The sequence below is a fragment of the Prionailurus viverrinus genome, chromosome C2 (assembly GCF_022837055.1).
Source record: "Prionailurus viverrinus isolate Anna chromosome C2, UM_Priviv_1.0, whole genome shotgun sequence".
In the NCBI taxonomy this organism is placed as follows: domain Eukaryota; kingdom Metazoa; phylum Chordata; class Mammalia; order Carnivora; family Felidae; genus Prionailurus; species Prionailurus viverrinus.
Window position 1 is genome coordinate 61852135 of NC_062569.1, and position 27603 is coordinate 61879737.

The window sequence follows — 27603 nt, forward strand, 5'->3', positions numbered from 1 at the left end:
TAGATTCCATGTTAAAAGTGAGATCATACAGTATTTGTCTTTTTGTGTCTGGCTTATTTCACTTAACATAATGTCCTCCAGTTTCATCCATGTTGTTGCAAATGGCAGGATTTCCTTTTTTGGTTTTAAGGCTGAATAATATCCCATTGTGTATATATACTACATTTTCTTTGCCCATCTGTCCATTGGTGAACATTTAAGCTATTTCCATGTCTTGGCTGTTGTCACTAATGCTGTAATGAACATGGGAATATAGATACCTCTTCAAGACTCAGATTTCATTTCCCTTGGATATATACCCAGAAGTAGAATTGCTAGAATTATATGTTATTTCTATTATTAATTTTTTGAAGAACTCCATACCATATTTTCATAATGGCTATACTAATTTACATTTCCCCCAATAGTGGTTCCCTTTTCTCCACATCCACTTCAACACTTGTTATCTTTTGTCTTTTTTATAATTGTGATTCTAATAAGTATGAATGATATCTCATTGTGGTTTTGATTTGCATTTTTCCTGATAATCAGTGATATTGAGAACACTTTCACATACCTATTGGCCATTGTATGTCTTCTTTTGAAAAATGTCTATTGGGGCGCCTGGGTGGCGCAGTCGGTTAAGCGTCCGACTTCAGCCAGGTCATGATCTCGCGGTCCGTGAGTTCGAGCCCCGCGTCGGGCTCTGGGCTGATGGCTCAGAGCCGGAGCCTGTTTCCCGATTCTGTGTCTCCCTCTCTCTCTGCCCCTCCCCCGTTCATGCTCTGTCTCTCTCTGTCCCAAAAATAAATTTAAAAAACGTTGAAAAAAAAAATTAAAAAAAAAAAAAAAGAAAAAAATGTCTATTTAGGTCCTTTGCCCATTTTAAAAATTGAGTTATTTCATTTCTTTGCTATTGAGTTGTATGAGTTTCTTATATATTAAATCTAAATATACTCACCACACACACATACACACACACAATAGTGATAATGTAGAAGTGATGGGTAATGTATTTACCTTGATTGTGGTGGTCTTTGCACAATGTATATATATCAAAACATCAAGTTGTATGCCTTAAATGTATATAATTTTCACAGACAAATCTATCTCAATAAAGTTACTTAAAGAAGCAATAACTATAGTTTATTAGAACTTCGCCTTTCTGATTTCTAAAATGTAGATCAGTAGTCGAATTTGCAATCTAGAAATTATCTGTACTTGTCATACCTTATACTGGGAAATTTTCTAGGACCGGAGTATTTTCTAGGTCATGGAGTGGCCTGCACTTTAGAAATAAATAAATAGCTACATTTAAAATTTGTCTTCTTGGGGTGCCTGAGCTTTGGGGCTCAGTCAGTTGAGCATCCAACGTTGGCTCAGGTCACGATCTCAGTTTGTGAGCTCAAGCCCTGCATCGATTGGGCTCTCTGCTGTCAGCACAGAGCCTGCTTCGGATCATCCGTCCCCCCCCCCCTCTGTTCCTTCCCCACTTGTGCACATGCATGAGTGTGTGCTGTCTCTCTAAAAAATAAATAAACATAAAAAATTTTAAAATTTGTCTTCTTCGATCGACGTTATGTGTAAAACAAACACTATTAGAACTAATGTGACATTGGTTCCTACCATTGTTCTGTAATGATGCACAAATAGAGGGCTAGAGAATCCAGCTACAAGATAGATTTAGGATATCTCATTTTACTTCAGGATACAGAGGCTCATGTGATTTCTTAATACTCTTCTGGGATAGAAGTTTCTCAACCACAGCTCCCTCAATCCAGATAGTTCAATTCTGCCGTTATTAATAATAAGACTTATTCTACCTCCCTGATTTATGAAGTTCACATGTAACTCCGGATGTGAAAATATGATGCAAGCAGGCAAATGCTAATTATGTGAAATAATATATAATTGGTAATTATAATTATTAATCATGACTAATTTGTGCTATTGATAACTTAAAGGAAACCTAGAACAGAAGAGCCAATCAATTTTTGTCAGTTATGATGTAGACTTGTCTGTGACTTTTTGCCTTTATGAATAAAGGCTGATAATTCAGTAAGACTGTATTCTACAAACTTGCAAACTTCCATCATATTACATAGTGGAGCTATTTTTTGCAGCTACGGTAAGAATAATATATAAATTGTGGACCTCTGACTCTTGGTTTCAGCTCAGGTCATGATCTCACGGGTTCATGGGTTCAAGCCCCTCATTGGGCTCCACGCTGCTGGTGAGGATCCTGTTTGGGATTGCCTCACCCTCTTTCTCTGTCCCTCCCCTGCTTGCACACACTCTCTCTCTCAAAGTAAATAAATAAACTTTAAAAAGAATAGTATATAAACTGCATAGAAAATTTGAAATAAAGCAATTGTACTTAGAAAGTCACCGTGTTATAAATTGGAAAACAGAAAAAAAGAAGCAAAAGAGAACAAATTTCATTTGTAACTAACATTTGAGAAATATTGATAATAGTAATAAAACACTACATGACTAAATAGGTCCATGCATTTAACTTGTAATAATGTAATCTTCACAGCAAACCAATGAGGCAGGTCTTTAGCTATTACCATCTTTTTAAAGATGAAGAAACTGAAAGATAGAGAGCAAGCAAACACCATAGTCTTTTTAAAATTTTATTTAAATCTAAGTTAGTTAACATATATAGTGTAATAATGGTTTCAGGAATAGAATTTAGTGATTCATCACTTACATATAACACCCGGTGCTCATCACAAAAAGTGCCCTCCTTAATGCCCGTCACCCATTTAGCTCATCCCCCTGTCCACCTCCCCTCCAGCAACCCTTAGTTTGTTTTCTGTATTTAAGTCTTTTAAAGTTTGCCTCTCTTTCTGTTTTTATATTATTTTTCCTTTTCTTCCCTGTATTCATCTGTTTTGTGTCTTAAATTACACATATGAATGAAATCCTACCATATTTGTCTTTGACTGACTTATTTCACTTAGCATAATACGTTCTAGTTCCATCCACATTGTTGCAAATGGCAAGATTTCATTCTTTTTGAAGGCTGAGTAGTATCACATTGTATATGTACACCACATCTTCTTTATAGGTTTAATTGATGGACATTGGGCTCTTTCCATAATTTGGCTATTGTTTATAGTGCTGCTGTAAAACACTGAGGTGCGTGTGCCCCTTCAAATCATTTTTGTATCCTTTGGATAAATACCTAGGAGTGCAATTGCTGGGTTGTAGGTAGGGTAGACCTATTTTTACGTTTTTTTTTTTTTGAGACACCTTCATACTGTTTCAGAGTGGCTGTATTTCCCTGATGATCAGTGATGTTGAGCATCTTTTCATCTTTTCATGTGTCTGTTAGCCATCTGGATGTCTTCTTTGTAAAAGTATCTGTTCATGTCTTTAGCCCATTTCTTCCCTGGAGTATTTGTTTTTTGAGTATTGAGTTTGATAAGTTCTTCATAGATTTTTGGATACTAACTCTTTATTCAGTATGTCATTTGCAAATATCTTCTCCCATTCGTTGGTTGCCTTTCAGTTTTGTTGATTGTTTCCTTTGCTGTGCAGATTTTTATCTTGGTGAGGTCCCAATAGTTTGTTTTTTCTTTTGTTTCCCTTGCCTCCCGAGACATGTCCAGTAAGAATTTGCTGAGGCCAAGGTCAAAGTGGTTGTTGCCTCTTTTTTCCTCGAGGATTTTGATGGTTTCCTGTCTTATATTGAGGTCTTTCATCTATTTTGAGTTTATTTTTTGTGTATGGTGTAAGAAAGTGGTCCAGGTTCATTCTTCTGCATGTCGCCTGTCTAGTTTTCCCAGTACCATTTGCTGAAGATAATGTCTTTTTTCCATTGGATACTGTTTCCTGCTTTATTGAAGATTAGTTGGCCATACATTTGTGGGTCCATTTCTGGTTCTCTGTTGTGTTCCATTGATCTATGTGTCTGCTTTTGTGCTAGTACTGTATTATCTTGATGATTACAGCATTTTAATATAGCTTGAAGTCTGGAATTGTGATGCCTTCAGGTTAAGTTTTGTTTCTCACAATTACTTTGGCTATCCAGGGTATTTTGTGGTTCCATACAAATTTTAGAATTGTTTGTTCTAGCTCTGTGAAGAATTTTGGTGTTATTTTCATAGGGATTGCATTGAATGTGTAGATTGCTTTAGGTAGTACTGACATTTTAACAGTCTTTGTTCTTCCAATCCACGAGCATGGAATATTTTCCATTTCTTTGTGTCTTCTTCAATTTCTTTCATAAACTTTCCATAGTTTGCAGTGTACAGATCTTTTACCTCTTTGGTTAGGTTTATTCCTGGGTGTTTTGTGGGTTTTGATGCAATTGTAAATGGGATCCACTCCTTGTTTTCTCTTTCTGCTGCTTCATTATTGGTGTACAGAAATGCAACTGATTTCTCTATGTTGATTTTATATCCTGCAAACTTGCTGAATTCATGTATCAGCTCTAGCAGTTTTTTGATGGAGTATTTTGGTCTTTCCACATAGAGTATCTTGTCTGCAAAGAGTGAAAGCAAACACCATAGTCTTGACTATATCACTATAGTTAGTATGAGATTATTAGTTTCAGTTGAAAATTACAGTTAAAAATAGCACTGTAAGTACCCCAAAATATTTCAAACAATTCCTAATTATTAATAGAAAGGGGCTACAGTAAGGCAGTGATAATTTTAGAGTTATTATTTAACCTGACTGATTTATTGCAAATTTAGTGAGCTGTGACATACGCTTAAAGACAACATAATTTTGGTTTTAATATTTTTGCCCTTTTTAAAAATTTCTTCAAAAAAATAAATATATCTCTAAAAACATAGGCTACATTAAATGAGTGCACTATAATATAATGGCTCTTTTTTCACTATCTCTGGTTTCACTCATTTTAAAGTAGTCATTGTTGAATATAACTTATTTCCTATGTACCTTGTTTTTTCCACAGTTCCCTTTGTCAGATGAATTTCTGCTGAATCTTTAAGAAAAGCCACTTAGTGGAAACATGAAAGAAATTTGTATTGTCCCTGAGAGAGCATTTACAGGGGGTTTCAAAATGTGCATGGCATTGTCATAGGTATTATCATAGTTTTGCTTCTCAATATCCTATGAAGTATCATCACATTATTTTTTAAATGAGTTAGAAGAGGTTCACAAATGTGAAGTGAATTGCACAGTATCTTGTGTTAAGTGGTGGAACTAGGAATCAAACCTAGATTCTGTCAACTCTAATATTTTATTGCCTTCTAATTGTTTTCTGCCTTATGGAGTGGCCATGTAAAGAATGAAGTTATTAGTTCACAAGGAATGATCTCTTCTGATACTTTCTCCAATAGTCTAGCACATTTCCACATTCCTCCTTTCTGTCTCTCCATAACCAATGATGAACATATAAGAACGTGGTTGGACATCAGGAGACTCATGAAGGTCAGGATTTTTGTTGTGAGGTTTGTAGTTTGTTCCCTAGTGACTGGAGATTGAATGGGTTGCTCAGGCCTTGAAATTAAACCGCATGCACCAATTTAAGGAAAATCCTAGAATTAAGACTATGTATAGAAGTTATTCCTTTGGCATTATCTAAATCTTCAGAATAAGTATATTATTATTATCCTTCATGCATAATTCTATAATCTCAAAATGAGGTCATAAAAACCCAGAACATTGTTTAAGCGCATTTTCTAATTATATTTAGGGCATGTATGAATTTCTCAGAGATGTTGATTAATGCCATACCTTACCTAAATCTAAAGAGAATTACATTAAGCTTGGGACCTACAAAAAAATTAACTGATTTTCTGTAAAAGCTAATTGCAATAAGAAGCTTAGGTCATTCACTTCATGAAGCCCATTGATTTGAAAATTAGTATGATACATAAGATCTGTGTGTGCTTTTTGGGTAATTTTCACAAAGCAAACACACAATCCTTTAAAAACAAAAATACACATACTGAATTGGGCCAACCATTTGGTTTAGAGAAAGATGTGAGTAAAATAAAACACTTCTCATTTTGACTTCATTCTGCACTGTGGCCACCTCTGTGTAAGATTTGCTGTCTTCCTGAAAGCATTGTGCACTATTACTAAAACTGCATAAAAACAGACTAAATAGATCACATGATTTTAGAACAGAAGAATGTTTTAAGAAAATAATCAACTCTAAGGAGCCTAAATTCACAAATTGTGTTTAAAGATAGAAATTAACAGCCTATTTGTATAGCTTGTTCAACAGACCTTTCATGTGTTTGCAGTTCTGTTGTATTTGTCCTACAACCAGAAATGCAACACTGCTCTTGCAAACATCATATTTAATTCTTGAAGAGACTGCAGTATGTCATTACAGATGGATTGATAGCCTTGATGATATCATTGAACTTTTGTCATGCCTAACCTGGAAGACTTGCTATATGTCAGAGAATTTTTGTCATTCATCTTGCTTTTGAAAGGCCAAATTTATTTGCAACCTTGAATGACATTGGACACATGAAACAGCCTGAAATCTATCATGCAGTGAGTATCTTATAAAACTGCAATTTAAAATCCTAAGTATTGACTTGGTTTTCAGAACCATCTTCAAAGCCACTGACTTTCAAATTTTTTACTTATAGACACTGACTTTTAGTTGATAACAATAACTTTATATTTTCATTTTTTGAGTATATGAGGTCACCGCATGTATACCATGCTTTATTATTTCCTTTTTAAAGAAAACTAGAAAACAGTAGAAGAGGAAATGCATGTTTATATTTTATATTTATTGATGTCAATATGTAGCTGACCAGTAAACCAGCACTAGTAATGAATACTATCCTTTGGTGGAATTATTCAGCCAAGTTTAAAAAAAATCTCAGATTATATATGAAAACAGCAGGGTTACATGAAAACAGCGCTATCAGAGGAAAAACAAAATGGTTTTTGAGCTTTCTCTGGTGTAGTATAAGAAATGTGATATTTGTTACTATAATTTATAATTCTGTCCGTATTAAAACTGAATTCACATTTAATACAAATTAAACAAGAAAGCCAATTGAATGCCTTCTGTGAGCCAGGTTTGAATTCTCAAGTATGTGATAATAATAGCTAATGTGTAGCTAATAAAAAATAATAACAATAGCTTCTGTTTATAGAAATTACTTTATGTTAGAAAGCGTGCTAAGACTTTTAAATGCGTTACTGAATTTCATTCTCACAGAAACCTTATAAAGTAGTTACTTTCTTTTTCCTTAGTGTGCAGATGACAAAATTAAGAACTGTGAAGTTAACAACAAACATTTCATAAAGGGGTTTACTCTTGTGTTCATCGCTCTTAAGCCAAATACGAATTACTATCTTTGGAATTGTGTGTTCAGGGAAGTTGCCTGCCTGTTGCATTTAGTCATCCTTAAACGGTTTCTACTTTAGACCTAGCGGGAGGTTCTTGGTATAAAATGTGTGGCATCCTTTCCTTTCATCAAATCTCCAGTACATAAGCATGGATCAAATTTTCTTAAGAATACATGGTCTCTCCTATAACTTCCGCTGAGGGTATCCTAGAATTCTGTTCTTACCACTTGAATGTGAAGATTCCTCCAGAGACCAAAAGCATTGGCATACATTGCTGCTTTTTCAAGTATGGAGCATCCAACTGATGGGATGATATAGCCTTGGCCATGGGAAATGAACTGAATAAAACACCAACATTCTGTATCATTGAGTAGCTTTAAACTCCTCACAAAGCAAATTAGAAAGCAAAATCTTAAAGATTATTCATTTAAAAATAGCATACTATGTATTCTAAAATTCAAGTGAATATACTTAAAGTGATGTAATTGTGCACCATGACAGAGTGTATAAAAAAGAAAAACTACTAGCAACCTTTTAGCCTCAACTTTACATATTTTTTTTGCATTTATTGTGCTATTTTTCTCAAAGTATACTTATTACAAAGAAGTTGGGAAGCAGCCAAGGACAGAGCAACAAAACAAAAATCATCAATAATTACTTCATTCAGATAGACAGTTTTAGCATATTTTAGTATGTTCTTGCAATTTTTTTCTAATAAAATATATTGATATATCTTATATAGGTAGATACATATAGGGTTACCATTATATATGTACACACCCTTATTGTGTGATGACATTTGCAGAGGTGAATAAATATTCCCCTGGAATGTTGATTATTATATAGCGGTCCTCTGTTTGGATGTATTATAATTTACTTAAAATTCTACTATATGATATTTAGTTTCCATTTTCCCTCCTCTGATATTTAAAAATACATAAACCACGGGGGTGCCTGCGTGGCTCAGTCGGTTGAGTGTCTGACTCTTCGGCTCAGGTCATGATCTCACGGTTCATGAGTTCAAGCCCCATGTCAGGCTCTGCACTGATGGTACAGAGACTGCTTGAGATTCTTTCCCTCTCTCTCTGCCCCCCTCTCAAAAGAAATAAATAAAACATAAAAAATTAAAAATACATAAATCATGGACACTTGTAATCATTTCCCTTGGATGTCGTCTTGAAAGTAGAATTGCTGGGTAGAAAAGTATATATATTCCAATTCTTTTAATTTCTTTTTTTAAATTGAGGTACAGTTGAACACAATGTGACGTTAGTTTCAGGTATAGAACAGTGATTTTACAAGTCTATATGGTATGCTGTGGTCACCACAAGTGTAGCTATCATCTGTCACCATACAATGCTGTTACAGTAATATTGACTATATTTCCTACACTGTACTTTTTATTCCTGTGACTTACTCATTCCATGATTAAAAGCCTGTACCTCTCTCTTCCCTTTACCCATTTTACACATCCCTCCACCCTCTTCCCCTCTGTCAACCACCGGTTCCTTTGGGTCTTTTTCTGCTCTTATTGTTTTGTTTTATAGTTTCCACATGTAAGTGAAATCATATGATACTTGTCTTTCTCTGTCTGACTTATGTCACTTACCAAATATCCTCTTGGTCCATCCATGTGGTCGCAAATAGGAAGATTTCATTCTTTTTTATGATTGGGTTAATTTTCCTTGTATATCTACACCACATCTTCATTATCACTTGAGTTGCTTCCATATCTTGGCTGTAGTAAATAACTCTGCAGTAAACATAGGAGTATATACCTTTTGGAATTGTTGTTTTTGTTTTCTTTGGGTAATGTTGAGTAGTGGAATTATCGGACCATATAATATTTCTGTTTTTAACTTTTTGAGGAACCCCATACTGGTTTTCATAGTGGTGGCACCAATTACGTTCCCAACAACATTGTATGATGTTCCCTTTTCTCACCAATACTTTTGATTTTTTTATTGTTTGTTTTTCGATTCTAGCCATTCTGACAGGTATGAGATGATATCTCATTGTGACTTTGATTTGCATTTCCCTGACAATTAGTGACATTGAGTGTCTTTTCATGTGTCTGTTGGCCATGTATAGCTCCTCTGGAAAAACGTCTCTTCAAGTCTTCTCCTCATTTTTAAAAACTTATTTATTAATTATTTACTAATTTATTTAATCTTTTAATGTTTATTTTATTTTTGAGAGAGAGTGACAGAGCATGAGGGGCAAAAAGAGAGGGAAACACAGAATCTGAATTAGGCTTGTCAGCTGTCAGCAGGCTGTCAGCACAGAGCCCCATGTGGAGCTCGAGCTCATGAACCACGAGATCATGACCTGAACTGAAGTCAGACGCTTAACTAACTGAACCACCCAGGCACCCCTCCCCTCATTTTTTAATCGAATTATTATTTTTTTGGTGTTCAATTGTGTAAGGTCTTTATATATTTTGGATAGTAACCCTTTATTTGGTATATCGTTTGCAAATATCCTGTCCCATTCAGTAGGTTGCCTTTTTGTTTCGTTGATAGTCTTCTTCACTGTGCAAAACTTTTTTTTGTTTCTTGGGTTTTTTTGTTTTTGTTTTTGCTTTGTTTTTGGTTTAGTCTCAGTAGTTTATTTTTGCTTTTGTTTCCCTTGCCCGAGGAGACATATCTAGAAAAGTGTTGCTAAGGCTGATGTCAGAGATTACTGCCTGTTTTCTTTTAGGGTTTTAATGGTTTAGTGTCTCACATTTAGATCTTTAATACATTTTGAGTTTATTTGTGTGTATGGTGTAAGGAAGTTGTCCAGTTTCATTCTTTTGCATGTAGTTGTTTATTTTTCCCACCACCACTTATTGAAGACTGTCTTTTCCCACTATATATTCTTGCCCCCTTTGTCAAAGATTAATTGACCATATAAGCATGGGTTTATTTCTGGACTTTCTATCCTTTTCCATTGATCTATGTGTCTGGTTTTTTTTGCCAGTATCATACTGTTTTGGTTAATAAGCTTACTAACTGGCTTGTTGACCGAGTCAAATTGTTAAGAAAAATAAACAAACTTACAATGCTTCAATTAATGAGGTTTTCTTTGGGCTGATGTAAGGAAAAGTAAGGAAGATCCTATTTAAATACTGTGAATAGGAGTTCTTTTATTGGCTATGATAGTGTAAATAGTAGACCAATTCTCCACCCTAGAACAGCTAGAAAAGTTGTATCTAATATAAAAATCATTCATCTGAAGACATCAGAGAATATCATGGCAGGCAGGAAAGTCAGTGAGGTGAGTTTACCCCTCGAGGGGTTGATTCATAAGTAACATAATGGGACAAACTGAAAAGGTGAGAAGAAAGTGGCTGCTAACAAGGAGAAAAGGTACATGGGGCTGGGGTGATATAAATTGGAATTCAGACCTATCATGGAAGCCAAAATTTGAGGGATCAAGATACTGAAGAGAAAGTATACCAGTCAAAGTCTAGTAAGAGACAGAAACCATGCAAAGATTTGATCAGGCCAAAAAAAGGTAATATAGATTATTAATTAGGAACTGAAGATAAAGTACTCAGAGGGATAAAGAGAATGTTGAAGAATATAGGAATAGCAGATGATAGGGAGCAGCTACTATGTCTAGGACTGAAGGAAAATACCCAAGAAAGGAATGTACTTGGAAGCATTCTCCCACCCCTCTAACCCCCACAGGTTGAAATTTAGATCTTGGAGAGGGTGGAGCTATGTCCCACTTTATGGCACAGAAATTTGCAGTGGGGCTGCTGGCCAGGGACAGTGAGCAGGGGCCTGTTGCTGGGCGTAGCAGTGAGATTCACTGAGAATCTGCCTGTTGGAGTACTGGTGAGACTTTCTGAAGCTGATACACCACTGGCAGGGGGCGCTGCTTGCTGGTGGAGATGCTTCCCACCTGCTGGCAGACACAGTGTCCACACCTGCAAAACAGAAAGCACTGGCCTTTTTCTCTTCCAGAGTTCCTCTAGGCCCTCTACCAAGATGACTTAACATGGCATCTTCTGACCAGGGAGATATATTCATTAGATCCAGCTTCAGTATCATAAAGCAAGTCTAAGAAGAGATTTATAGAAATGAGAAAATTGATGACAAGATGGAAAGTTTTACCTGAAAAGAAGAATTTATATAAATAATCAAATGAATGTAAGGGCGCCTGGGTGGCTTCGTCAGTTAAGTGTCTGACTCTTGATTTCAGTTCAGATTGTGATATCATGGTTTCATGAGATTGAGTCCCTTGTGGCTTCTATGATGATGACACAGTGCCTGCTTGAGATTGTCCCCCTCCCTTTTCCCCTCCTCCACTTGCACTCTGTCTCAAAATAAATAAATAAACTTAAGAAAAAGAATTTTAAAAAATCAATTGTAAATAGTAGAAATGAAAAATAAAACTTTATTTATTTATTTATTTATTTATTTATTTTTTAATTTTTTTTTAACGTTTATTTAATTTTGAGACAGAGAGACAGAGCATGAACAGGGGAGGGTCAGAGAGAGGGAGACACAGAATCTGAAACAGGCTCCAGGCTCTGAGCTGTCAGCACAGAGCCTGACGCGGGGCTTGAACTCACAGACTGTGAGATCATGACCTGAGCCGAAGTCGGCTGCCCAACCGACTGAGCCACCCAGGTGCCCCGAAAAAGAAAACTTTAATGGAAAAATGAAGTATATGGTATTAATGGCATATGATAAAGAGCTGTTTATAGAATTAATAACCTAGAAGACAGAAATATATCTAGTGGAATATATATGGACTGAAGTAAAGAAAGAAAAGAAAGATGATAAAACAAAACAAAACAGAAAAAAGCATGAGACAAATGATGTATAGATCAAAAGTCTTACAAACATGTGTTATGCAGTACTAGGAAGAAAAGAGAGAAAATAGGGCAAAAGCAATATTCGAAGAGATAACCGTGGATACAATTTCTCTAAAACTGAGAGAAAGGCACAAAACTCCAAGGAGGAAAAATACAAAACAAAACACATAAAAGTATATCACAGTAAAACACATGAGAAAAAAAAGGATAATGAGAAAATCTTAAAAGCAGACAGAGAGAAAGTCACATCATATTCAAAAGGAAATTTAATTGATAATGGAATGCCACTTTTGAAATGCTCCGAATAACTGCCAATGTAGAATTCTATTCCATTGATATTCTTCTTCAAAAATAAGATGTAATAAATGGAGAAGATAGGCAAATCTGTGCAGAAGAGATCCAAATAATATATGTAGGTACTTCATCCTCAAAGAAAGGGAAGGATAACTCTCCACTCTTGAAGTGACCCCATTCCAAAGACCCCATTTTAAATGACCCTATTTCAAAGAATACAGGATGGAAAAAGGGATAAACAACAGTAACCTCACAGTCGAAAAACCTGACAAACAGTATGTCAGCTTGAGGATCAAGGTTGACATCAACAGTGCTAAATCATGTTGATAATTTATATCTCTGATATGATGTCATGAAAATGGCACTTTACCTCTGTGATCTTCCTCCTCAAAACACATAATCCCAGTCTAATAACAGCAAAGACATCATAAAAATCCAAATTGAAAGACAGTCTATAAAGTACCTGACTAGTACTCCTCAAAAATGTCAAGGTCACCAAAAGCAAGGAAAGTAGTAGAAACTGTCAAGGCCTAAAATAAGTTAAGGGTACATGACAACTAAATAAAACCTGGATCGGATCCTGGGACACGAAAAGGTCAGTAAGTAAAAAGTAAGGAAGCCTGAGTAAAGTATGGACTTTAGTCAACAATAAGGTATCAATATTGGCTTATTATTATAACAAATGTACCATACTAATATAAAATATTTATAATAGTGGAATGTGGAATATATGGGATATACTGGAACTCTGTACTATCTTTGCAGTTTTTTTCCCTGCAAAATCTAAAACTGTTCTACATATTTTTGTAAGTTTATTTAAAAATCAAGGTGAAGGTATTGTTTCCCAACGATTAGAATCTGAAAAAAAAAAGAAAAGTTGTGCCAGCAGTCCATCTGAAAAGAAATACTAAAAGCAATTTTCAGGCAGAGGGAACATTATTCCAGAAAGAAGTACAGAAATGCAGGAAGCAATAATGAATAGCAGAAAAGGTAAATATATGGATGTTTATATTATTTTTGACCATGCAAAATAATAATAAAAAATCTTATGGGGTCTTTTGATCTGAAATTGAAAAGCATGATAGCAATAACATAAAAGCAGGAAAAGCATAATGGAGTTAAAATGTAAGTTTCTAGCATTACCAAGGAAGTGGTTAAAGCACTAATTTATATTAGAGTTTAATAATAGATGTTTTAATGGGGCGCCTGGGTGGCGCAGTCAGTTAAGCGTCCGACTTCAGCCAGGTCACCATCTCGCGGTCCGCGAGTTCGAGCCCCGCGTCAGGCTCTGGGCTGATGGCTTGGAGCCTGGAGCCTGTTTCTGATTCTGTGTCTCCCTCTCTCTCTGCCCCTCCCCCGTTCATGCTCTGTCTCTCTCCGTCCCAAAAATAAATAAAAAACGTTGAAAAAAAATTAAAAAAAAAAGATGTTTTAATATCTATAGTAATGACTGAAAGAATAATATAGGATGTATAACTGACAATCTAATATAGAGTGCAAATAGAACGGCAAAAATAATAAATTTAAAAGGATAAAATAGCAGAGAGCAAAAGTAACATAAAATATATAGAATTTTAGAAAAATAGTAAAATGATAACTTTCATCCAACTATGTCAGTGAATACATTAAAAGTCAATGATGTAATGCCACAGCTTAAATATATTAGAATATTTACAATAACACATATAGACAGATATAAATATATGGATATAGTTTGTTGAATGCATGAATATGAAAAAGGTTAAAAGTATAGAAAACAAAATGTCATGCAAACACAAACCAAAAGAAAACTGATATAGCTATACTAATATCATTAAACCTCAACTTTAATGAAAGAAGTGTAACTGGATCTAAAGAGGAACGCTTCCTAATAACACAGGGTTAATTTGCAAGGAAGATGTGGCAATTCTAAATTTGTATGTCACAATAGAGCTTCCAAACATATAGAACAAAAATTTTCAATAGTCATAAAGAACAAATGTAAAAATCACATAGGGAAACTTTGCTCTGCCACTTTCACTAGCTGATATAGTGAACAGTGCTTGGTTTAACGAGCATATAAAGAAAAATCCTTAATGATACAAAGATATGAAAAACATGGTTAACAAACTTGAACTAATTAAATCTGCATATTTATATATATTTGAAATATATACATATAATATATATGCATATACACATACAGAAAATGTAGCACTTGACAATTACTGAATACATCTTATTTTCCAGTAAACATAGATTTTTTTTTAACCAGAATTGATCATGTGCTGACATATGAAGCAAGTCTTAACAGATTTTGAAGAAATGAACCACATAGATTATAATGTGTCCATAGTGGAATTAATATAGCATTTCATAATAATAAAATGATTGCAAATGCCTCAAATGTTTGAAAAACCTTCAAAATATACCTCAAAATAACCCAAAGAAGGGTGAATGTAGATTGGGAAATATATTGAATTGAATGATAACACATTACAACACAGAAAACCTGTGGGATGCAGTTAATACTTTATTTTTAGGAAAATTTATAGTCTGGAATGAATATATTAGTGTGATATGCTGTCTCCAAAGAGGCTACCATCAACTTCTTTCTTTCCTGGACACTGCAATTCACACATTTTGGGAAGGAATTTTTCCACATCCTGGAATCTCAGCTGACCTGTGACTGCTTTAACCAAAATATATCTAAGAAGTGATGCTATGTAATTCCAAGTTTCCGTCATGAGGAGCTTTGCAGCTTCTGTTTGGATCTCTTGGAATGTCTCTCTAGGGAGTGATTACCACCTTGTAAAATGTCTCTACCCTGAGACCACCACGCAGTGAGAAAGTCAAAGTTAGTCACGTGTAGAGAGATTAATGCCCAGCCAACCACCCAAATATTCCAACCATCTCAGCCCCAATCCCAACACGTGAGTTAAAAAGCTTGTATGCAAACCTAACTCCAACTGCCATTTGACTGCTACCACACTTGGACTCCTAAATGAAACTATCAAACTGAGTCCTTCAATCCTCAGAAATGTGAAAGCTAAAAATAAATTGCCTCTTTAAATGAATTTGGGAGTAGTTTGTTACACATTTATAACAAGAAGTATTTTTAAAGTTTATTTATTTATTTTGAGAGAGAGAGAGAGAGAGAGAGCACAAGCAGGTGAGAGGCAAAGAGAAGGAGAAACAGGCTCCTTCCCAAGCAGGCTCCGTGCCATCAGCACAGAGCCCGATGCAGGGCTTGAACTCATGAACTGTGAGATTATAACCTGAACCAAGATCAAGAGTCAGATGCTTATCTGACTGAGCCACCCCAGCACCCCGATAACCAGAAATATTTTATAAGAAGAAAGTCTAAAAACTGATGATGTAGATGTCCATCTCAATAGCTTAGAAGCAGAGCAGTGAAAGAAATCTGTAAAAGGTAGAAGGCAGGCAATAATAGAGACCACAATGCTAAAGTAATTAAATGGAAAAATGTGGAATACTGAAAAATCAATAAAGCCAAAAGTTTTTTCTTAGAAAAGATGAAGATAGATAGATAGATAGATAGATACCAAAGCTGTTCAAAAATAAAAGAGAAGACACGCATTTATTTCAGGAATAGAAAAGGGGATGTCACTACAAATTGGACAGATATTTTAAAAGATAGTGTGATGATTCCAGACTTCAAGCTGATTACAAAGTTATAGTCATCAAGACATTATGGTACTGGCACAAAAGCAGACACATATCAATGGAACAGAATAGAAAACCCAGAAATGGACCCATAAATGTATGGTCAACTAATCTTTGACAAAGCAGGAAATAATATCCAATGGAAAGAAAAAACAGTATGGTATTGGGAAATGGTATTGGGAAAACTGGGCAGCTACATGCAAAAGAATGAAACTGAACTACTTTCTTACACTATATACAAAAGTAAATTCAAAATGGATGAAAGATCTAAATATGAGACAGGAAGCCATCAAAATCCTAAAGGAGAACACAGGCAGCAACCTCTTTGACCTCAGCCTAGCAACGTCTTACTAGACATGTCACCAGAGGAAGAGAAACAAAAGCAAAATGAACTATTGGGATTCCATAAAAAAAGCTTCTGCACAGTGAAGGAAGCAATCAACAAAACTAAAAGATAACCTACAGAATGGGAGAAAATATTTCAAATGGCATTTATGATAAATGTTAGCATCCCAAATCTACAAAGAACTTAGCAAACTCAACACCCAGAAAACCAAATAATCCAGTTAAGAAATGACAGAAGATATAAACAGATACTTCTCCAAAGAAGACATCCAAATAGCTCACAGACACATGAAAATATGCTCAACATCACTCATCATCAGGAAAATACACTTCAAAACCACAAGGTACCACCTCATACCTTTCAGAATGGCTAAAATTAACAACACAATAAACAATAGGTGTTGGCCAAGATGCAGAGAAAGGGGAATCCTCTTGTACTATTGGTGGGAATGTAAACTGGTGTATCCACTTTGGAGAACAGGATGGAGTTTACTGTTCTCAAAAAGTTAAAAAAAAGAACTATCAGCAATTGCGCTACTGGGTATTTACCCAAAGGATACAAAGATTCAGATTCGAAGGGGTACATGCACCTTGATTTTCACAGCAGCATATCAACAATAGCCAAGCTATGGAGAGAGCCCAGATGTCCATCTATTGATGAATGGATAAAGAAGATGTGGTTTATACGTACAATGGAATATTACTCAGTCTTCAAAAAAGAATGAAATCCTGCTATTTGCAATGAAGTGAATGGATCTAAAGTGTATTATGCTAAGCAAAATAAATCAGTCAGAGAAAGACAAATACTGCATGATTTCACTCAACTGTGGAATTGAATGAAACAAAACATATGAACATATGGGGAGGGGGAAGAAAGAAAGGAAAAAGAGAGAGGGAAACAAACCATAAGAGACTCTTAAGATAGAGAGCAAACTCAGGGTTGATGGAGGGAGTTGGGCAAGGGATGGGCTAGATGGGTGATGTGTATCAAGGAGGGCATTTGTTATGATGAGCACTGGGTGTTGTATATAATTGGTGAATCAATGAATTCTACTCCTGAAACCAATATTGTACTGTATGTTAACTAATTAGAATTGAAATAAAAACTTGAAAAAAATAAAAATAAAAAGATAGTGTAAGAATATTGTGAACAACTTAACAGCAATGCATTTGACCATTTATATGATATGGACAAATTCCTTAAAACATATTTACATCGTTAAATAAAAATCTGAGTAATTTTATATTCACTAAAGAAATTGAATCTGTAATTAAAAACCTTTTAATGTGCACCCCACCCTCACACACACACACACACACACACACACACACACACGTACACAATCATAATCCCAGACACAGATGGCATCACAGATAAATTCTTCCAAAACATTTAAGTAAGAAATAACAATGGTCTTATACAGGTTATCTCAGAGAATAGGAAAAGAGGAAAAACCTTTCCCACTTGTTTTATATATGACCTGGATGCCAAAACCTAACAAGAATATTATAAGAAATAAAAAATGTGGGCAAATCTCTCTCATGAATATAATCACAAAAATTCTAAACAAAATGTTAGCTAACTAAATCCAGGAATATATAAAAAAGACACTGTATCATGACCACCCATACAGGGGATTCAGGGATACAAAAATCAATCAGCTTTATTCATCATGTTATCAGAATCAACAGGAAAAACCATATAATTATCTTTATAGATTCAGAAAATTAATAAATAAAACTTAACATCTATGTATGATACAAATACTAAATAAATGGGAAGAAAGAACATTTCTTAATCTGGTAAAACTAATCTATAAAAAAGCCCAACTATGTGCACATCATAATTAATAGCGAAATGTTAAAAAACTATCCGAGTTCAGAAACAAGACAAGGGTGATCACTGCCACCATTGCTATTTAACATTCTACCTTGGCCACTAGTAAAAGAACCAATATTTTATTTTTTTAAATTTATTTTTATTTTGTTATGTTATTTATTTATTTATTTATTTATTTATTTTTTGAGAGACAGAGCATGAGCAGGAGGGGGCCAGAGAGAGAGGGAGACACAGAACTTGAAGTGGGCTCCAGGCTCCATGCTGTCAGCACAGAGCCCAACACGGGGCTGAAACTCACAAATTGTGAGATCATGACCTGAGCCGAAGTCAAACGCTCAACTGACTGAGCCATCCAGGCACCCCACCAATATTTTAAGAATTGGACAAATGGACAAAATATTTGAACAAGCACTTCGACAAGATGTTATCTAAGTGGCCAGAAACATGAAAATGTGCTTAACCTAATTATCATCATGAAAATGCAAATTAAAACTTGCAATATGATACGAGAATGCGCTCTCCAGAAGAGTAAAAATAAAACAAAAGAGAATATCCCAAATGGTGGCAGGGATGCATAACATGAGAAACATCTGGTGTCTAATATACCATTGGTGGGAGTGTAAATTAGCATAACTTCTTTAGAAGACCATTTGGCTATAAATACTGAAGCAAAGTATATCATACCTTTTGACCTAGCAATTCCAGTCCTAGCTTTATTACCCAACAGAAATGCGTATGTGAGTTCACTAAAGATGTGTATGAGAATGTTTATAACAGCACTCTTTATAATAACCCCAAGTAAGAAAACCCAATTTCTCAACAGCTATGAAATGGACCAATTAAAATGGTAGTTATTAATAGAATTAAGTAATATACAAGAGTGAGAATGAACGAACAAGTATATGCAACAATGTGTATGCCTCATAAGCAGAATGTCCAATGAAAGAAGCCAGACGCTCACACACAAATACACACAGTATGATTCTGCTTGTATAGTTCAAAAAGATAAAACTATCCTACAGTGATGAAAGATCAGGGTAGTTGTTACCTTCAGCCAGGCAGAGTGCTCCTTGGGTGCTAGGAATGTCCTCTTTATTGTGGCTGCATTGGTATATTCTATATCTGAAAACTCAGCAAACTGTATACTTAGGATTTGTGTACTTTCCTGTGTATATGGCACACTTTAATGAAAAGTCAACTAAAAATAAGCAAAAGCAGTCTCAACACCTGCACAGCCATACGTCAGATCAAAGAAGTTCCATCCAGTCAGGATGCAGGTAGCTCACTCTGCCTGTCAGTTCTTTGTTTTTTCAGGATTAGCTCTCTCCTCTCGGGGTTCCACCGTCAGCGTGACTCAGCCCCATTTCTTCTATGCTTCTGCGTTGTCAGCTTCTTCTGCCCCAACACATTCTCCTTCTCTCTTTTGGTCTCTCTCTTTTCTCTCCCATTTTTACCTGCCCCTCCCCACTTCCTCCCTGCCCTTTCTACCCTCCCTCTCTTCCAGCCACACTCATCTCGTGAGGCAAAGACTCAGTAACTGTCAGCTAGTCAGCATGCAGGAGAGATGCCCCTTTTGAGGGGAACACACCATTATCAAACCTACAGTTGTGCTGGATGGAATATTTATTAGCTGTAAGCTGGAGAGGGGAAATACATAAAACTAAACCCTATCTGTAAAGGTGGGTTCTGGCCACAGGTTTAGAAGTGCGCTGTGGACATAGCTAGTACATGGACACAACCAAATCACATTTCCATTTAGTCCTTAACTCCATCTCCAGCCATTGGAAATCCTGGAACTACTTTTCTAACTTTCCCACGCTATCCAGCACAATGCCAAAAACATAGTGGAGGGTGTTGAAGAGTTATCTGTTTGAAAACCAAACAGATGTAACAACATATTACCCCAGTTACCCCAGTAACAACATATTACCCCATGTTACCCCAGTAACAACATATTTCTTTAATGGACAAATGGGTGACCTAGTGTTCTGACTCACTGGTTTATGACTCTGTTCTCAATCTCATCCTCAAATGGTGACTTGGGTGTGAAATTTCTGGACCTGCACTGTAAGTCTCCAAATTCCATAAGACTAAGTGGCTCCTTAGTACACTGTTCAAAAATATCTCAAATACCGATGGCTAAGACCTGACTTTTTCTTTATGTCAAAACAAGGGTGCCTTGGCTATCATGAAAATAAGACGGCATAGTGTTATCTCATTTAATTTGAGATCAAAGAATAATGTCACTCTGTGATGGTACATTTTTAGGAGAGCCACTGAAGTCTTTTTTTGTGCGTGTCTAGTTCTAGGAGGCTAATTCTGCTTAAATATTCAATTGCAGATAGAAATGAATGTACCGTTGACAGTGGTGGCTGTCAGAACCAATGCTGTAATACAGCTGGGAGTTATCACTGCAAGTGTCAAGCTGGCCGGAAGCTGGAGGAAGATGGCAGAGGATGTGAAGGTAACGGGTAGGACTGTCTGCTTACTGATAAGGAAAAGAGAGAACATCTACGTAATGCAAAAGGAAGGGTTTGTCTTTTATCCAGAGCCAGTTGAAGTGCCTGTGTTGAATGTTGTCAAGAGTACAGATCTTCCTCTCATGTCTAGATTACAAAATTGTAACCCTAAGAACACTTCAAGTAGCTTATTATAGGAAACATATGATTATACACTGGTTTGGTTGTGTCACGTTCTGATTATGGAATTTCAATCATTCATTTAAATCCCTGGGTAAAGTACATATTTTTGAAAGCATTTCATTTAATTCTGAAGTAAAAATGGTGCTTATCATAAAATACTCATATGTTGCTACAATGGAAATGGAGAGGCACAAAACTAACCACAGGGATAGTATTCTTGGTATGGAATCAGCTTTTTTCACAAACTTCAATTTACTGTCTCCCTTTAAAATTAATTCCTTCCTGCCTTTATTTATTAATTCATCATTTTGTTCATTCGACGATCATTGAATTCCTGCTCTGTAGCTGGCATTAATCCATGCTCTGCGGATATAAAAATTAATGAGAGATAAATTCTGCCCTGAAGGAGTTTACTGATTACAGGCAAAGATGGAAACATAAGCCAAAACCTTACAGAATGGTGTGTAATACATTATAGCATAAGGCTAAATGCAATGGACTCAACGAGAACTGGGTTTGAATCTCAGCTCTCACAATTTATGTAACCCTGGGAACGTTAATTGTTAATACTCTTTCCTTGTCTATAATATTTGGGATAATGCCAGTTTCTAAAATCACAAAATTTACTGTGGGATTAAATAAGATGATGTATCTAAAGCAGTTGGCATAGTGCATGGCATATAGTATGTGTTCAGATGTTAACTATGAATTTTGCTCTCATTTATGAACTCAGTCGTTGCCCATATTGGGAATGTAATGGAGCCCAGACATTGTTCCCTTTTCTTGTTCTCTAAAAAGGACAAAGATCCAAATTAAAAAGAACCCTGTATCAAGGCTTTTAACTGTCCTTTCTGATTTTCCCTCCATCTATTCATATTACTAGAACGCTAGGGCATTTTTTTTTAGATCACTTAGAAATGTATTTATTCTAACTATGTTTTCCATTGACCTTACAAAATCATGCTTTTTTTTAAAACTCTGACAGAGTCCATTCCCACTGGGGCATGCGTGAATAAGTTGGTAGGAGAAAACAAAATAAACCAAGAGACATCCAACTGGAGATGACTGGAGCTGGGGCTATGGGTTTGATTGGGACTGTCAAGGCAAGACAAGTTGTAGTGTTGTTCAGCCCCTTCTGGCATGTTCTGGCAGGCAGCAACAGGAAGCCTCCAGGGAAGCTGGCAGATATTCAAGGGCAACTGCATCTGGGCCTTCTGGAGATAGGGCTTTACCCCAAGCAAAGTCCTCTGCCAGGAAGAGTATAAATTAATAAAGGCAAGCACTAAATTCACCCAGTCTCCTTTCATTCGAGGGAGGTAATCTCTATTTCTGATGAGATTATCTGTCAGTGGTGTTCTCACTGTTGCTTCAATATCAGAGAACAGGAGGACTCAAGGACCCCATGGTGTCCAAATGAAAAGTGGGACACTGACCACTGCAGAGAGCATAGTCTACATGATGAGAATATTCTTTGTCGTGGCTTCTCCCTTCCCTTACAGGCAGCAATCTCTGTCTTTTTGGCTGAGTAGTATTATCACCATTGTCCTTATTATAGATACATTCAAAGTGCCAGCACAGCAATTACCTACTGTTAGGTATAACAGTTGCTGTTATGTTTCTAATAGCTATTAGGCTAATAAGTCATGATAAACTTTGTACCCACTAATTCATTTACATGCCATTATCTCATATGTAACTGAACTTACTCTTCATATAATCGTCAACACATTTAGAGCAATGATTTCCTGGTTCCATTTAACTGATGTCCTTTTGCACAGACTGAATAAGAGCAAGGTTAGGATTTGGGAGAATCAAGAGCGGGACCCTGAGCTAACACTGACTTCCTACTTACTGAGATTCAGCACTGGAGATGGTGGTGTGGAGCAGACCAATGTGCCATGGTAGAGAACCACCTCACAGTGTGATACTTCTTACAATCTTTTCCTGTTCATTTCCTTAAATGACAGTTTGGTAGATGTGGTGATGCTAGAGAAGCGGCTTGCTAGATCACTCAATGTACAGTGGTCTCAGATTTGTTTATATACATAATTAAATACAAAATAACAGAGGTCATTTTGAAATTGAGTGCATTCTAAAGTCACTGTAAATGAGCATTTCAGTTTATGTGAGTAGACTAATGAGTCATTCATATTTATTTACTGGATGCTAACAGTAAAGGTCAGTTGGTTTCCAAAACCATTGTGTTAAATGCTACAGACATAGAATTAAATAGTCATTTGAAAAGAGGATTTTTTTGCATTAATATAAATTTAATTTAACTTGTTTGAATTGCCTTTTAAAATAGAGATCAACATTTTAGTAAACAGTTGTTGTACTATCACAATAAATCTAGAGTCTACTTTTCAGTGGAAATGGAAATATTTGTAAATGGTCTTGTTAGCCAATCTTATTTTTAACCTTTTCTCTCAACAGATATAAACTTGTGGAGAAGGCTTCTGATTAGCTCAGTTATATGGTATCCCTTTTTCTCAGGCATGGCAGGGAGCCTAAAGCAGGGTTTCTAATTCACACTGCAGATAGGTTGTTATAAAGTGTAAATTAAACAGCAAAATAGAGGGGAAAGCACTGCCTCCTAGTGGACACTGTGGTATATAGTGTGTGTGTGTGTGTGTGTGTGTGTGTGTGTGTGTGTGTGTGTGTATGTGCGTGTATATATATATACATACATATATATGTATATATACATATATATATACACATGTTTGTATATGTATACATATATGTTTATATATTTTTTGAAAGGGCATTAGTTTTTTTCTTTAATGTATTAATGTGGATTATAGTATTTATAGCTTTTCATATATGTAAGCATCTCTGCATTTCAGGAAAAAATTCAACTGGATTTTAATATTTTATTTGCTACTAAAGCCAATTTGCTATTATTTTATTTAGGGTTTTTTTTATTCATAACCATGAGTGAAATAGGCCAGTAATTTGTCTTTCTCATATGTTTTTTATGGTAGTTGTTCTCACCTTGAGTGATTTTGTCCTCAGAGACCTTTGGCAATGTCTGCAGACATTGATTTTCACAACTGAGGGTAGGGGGTACTGTTGGCATCTAGTGGGTAGAGGCCAGGATATGCTAATTAGCCTCTTCTTCTGTTACTTTGACTATACACTTGTTAGACCCTCATTCGATCTCACAGGCTGCTTTCATCTGTTGTAATTTCCTTTCTCTCTTCACTGCATATGCTCAACTAGTTTATTGAGTTTGAAATATAAATAATTTAAATGGACAGTTTTAAACATCTTATTTTTCTCAAATCTGTAGGTTTCTTTCTGTTGTATGCTCAGGTTTATATTCTATCCTTTTTTTTAATTTTTTAATTTTTATTTTTATATATTTTTTTACTGTTTCACACGCAGCTACATTGTGTGTCTGATTCCATTTTGTGTTTTGGTTGGGAAGTCTAAATCTATTATTTCTTATTTCCAGGCCGTTAGTTACACTCTCTTTCCCTTCATGTTGTATACACTTCTAGTATGGAACTCACAGAGGACTGTACTTATTTATACATTTGTACTTTCTCTTACATTGGGAATAAGTTCTGAGAAAGGGCCATGTCTTACCACTTTCTCATCCCTAGTTAACGGGTGGCTAGAGCCCAGCAGAATTCCATAAATGTTATTGAATGACTGGATGGGCAGGTGAATACCCACCTACTCAAATATAAATGCATACAAGCATACAATCTGTATACCTTTATTCACTTCCTTATCTACAGATTCTAATCATGCTGGGTCTGTCACTTAAAGTCTGGCTAGTTAAACCATTTGGTTATCACTAGGTCTTTGTGTAAATATTTGCTGATAACAAGACTGTTTCATTTGAAAAGGTAAATCACATTTTTACTTCTAGAGGGCAAATCAAAGTCTTTTAGCTTAGTTTAAACTTCCTGAAGTTTCTCCAGGTGACTTTTCTAAATATATAACTAGTGTGACTCTTTCAGCATAGTAGTTCCATGGAATCAAAGAATTTCTCTAAATAAAACAGTAACTAACATTACTGTATTTTAATAAGTGAACTGATAATAAACATTGGACATTTGAGATACACCTTACATTTGGGAAAAATAAATGGACATAAAAGTATATTATTTAATGAATTGACTGGAAATATTTTAAAATAATTTTGATAATGTTTCCAGCCAATTCTCTTTCCTGAAAAATGTTAGAAATTATAATATGAATAAACAAAACGTAACCCAGTATGCCATTGTCATGGAATTTATAGAATTTTTGGCTAAAAAAGGCTTCTATAGATGGAATCCCCGGGAAATTAAATGATTTGAGCAAGCTCAAAATGCTAATTGGTGGACCAAGGGACAGCAGAAGCTGAGCTTTCATATTTCCTTTCTAGAGTATTGATAGGCAATATGAACTGGATACAGATCAGGTTAATCAGAACCATGGAGTCACAGCACTACCAGGGTCCCAGAGACCTTGAACTCACAGAGGCCAGGATCTACAGAGGAGGGAATTGAAGACCTGGAGAAATTGACTGACTTCCTCCAAGTTGCAGACTATTTATAGAGCTAAGAATAATCTAGTTCTTTTCCCAACTGCCATTCCACTCCTCAATCTGGTCAGTAAACATTCATCAGATAACTACTATGTGCTCAGCACTGTGTTGCATAGTTTTAGAATAACTGGAGTACTATAAAATATGGTGTCTTCTGATATAGGGTTTCAGTATCATTATGAATCCTAGATATAAAATTATCATGTGATAATATAAGCGCAAGTAATTTTATTATATGCTTTGGGAGTTCATGCAGGCCAGCTCTTTGCCTCCAAGCAGCACTGTATCTAACCCAGCTGGCTGTTTATCCTGCTCTCAGAGATCTCCAAGGGAAGAGGTCCTGCACATCTTTTCCATGGTCTGTTTAATAACCCTTGTTATCAGGGAAGCCTTCCTTATATGTAATCTATTTTGCTTCTGCTGAAGTTTAAGCTTTTTGATTTTATTGTCTTCTTAGTCCAGAAAGAGTTAGCTAACCAGAATCCTCCTTTACAGTAATTCTTCACATACTTACAGCTTACCACCGTGCCCCTCCTTAACTTAGTAAAACTGTATGCCCAATACCAGAGGCTGTTGACACTTTAAGAAAAAAATATTATCTATCTATCTATCCATCCACCCACCCACATACATAAATGCATGCATATTTGATTTTGAGTTAATAAAATTCACTTGAAGAGATTATTAAGGATTTATCTACTTCTGCGCATTGCTTCCGTTAATAGTCACTCATAAAGGGCCTCCTGAACATCTACTGGTGTTAGGGAGGATGTAAAGGTGGTAGCAATAATATTTCCCTGACCTCCAACAGTTGAGAATCTATTGGGATGATGTAAATGGAGAACCGTTGGAGAAAATTCCCATGCGGTCTTTCCTCATAAACTAAAGAAAAAGTTATCCTTTTTGAATTTATCAAGACATATTTACAATAATGGAGTTCTTTGTGTTTACAAGCTTGAATCACTTAAAATCCTCGGGATTTGGGGCGCCTGGGTGGCGCCGTCGGTTAAGTGTCCGACTTCAGCCAGGTCACGATCTCGCGGTCCGGGAGTTCGAGCCCCGCGTCAGGCTCTGGGCTGATGGCTCAGAGCCTGGAGCCTGTTTCCGATTCTGCGTCTCCCTCTCTCTCTGCCCCTCCCCCGTTCATGCTCTGTCTCTCTCTGTCCCAAAAATAAATTAAAAAACGTTGAAAAAAATTAAAAAAAAATCCTCGGGATTTATCATAGTTGATGCATAAACGTATTCCGAGTTTTCTTCCTTTTCATCCATCTACCCATCCATTCATTCACCAAACATGTGTCTGACCCATCCACTGTAGGCCATGTTGAAGAAAGAGCACACACTTGGGTTTGAATATTGACTGACATTTCCTAACTGTGAGGCTTAGAACAAGTTACTTAATATCTAGGGGTTTCCCTTTCTTAATTTATGAAACCAGAATAACTATACCTAACCTGATGTAGATTGAAAGATTAAATGAGATGTATGAAACCCCTTGGTGGTGAAAACACCTCCTTTCCTCTACCTCATGACCACAGAAGAGGGATGTTCATCAGTTTAACAATCCTGACATCTTTCTGCCTGCTCACTCACTGCCTGCTTTCCAGACGAGAAGGAATAAGTTACCTTATTGGCAGGTTTGAAGAAGCAAACTTGTGTGTTTGGGGAAAGACATGTGAGGTTTAGCCCATCTTCCTGTCTCCTCTTTAGGATCCGCAAATGCCTGCAAAAATGCTCATTCTAGTCTTCTCTGCTATAATATATATTTAACAAGGGCAGAGCACCACGTGGGGAAGAGTGAGATTTTTCAACTACACCTGTAACCAGGTGGGAGCATTTGCTTAATTCTGCATGCAATTTTAGGAAGCCCATTGTTGCTGTACCCCTAAATCTTCTTCTCCAGTTTCAACTTTAACAAAAATAAAGCTTGTATTTTGTGTACATCCTTGTATTTTGGATTAGCTCTCAATTAATTCAAAACTAAGGCAAGGAACACAAATTTATTATTATACCCTTCCATATACTAATACCTTGCATTTGCCTAATGCATAATACATGCTCAAGACATTTTCCTTTCCTCATTTTTAAATTTCCTCCAATGTTATATGTTGTTAAAGATAAAAATACATGTAAGGTTATCTTTCTCTCTCCAAGGAGCTTCCAGTTCAATAAAAGATTTAAG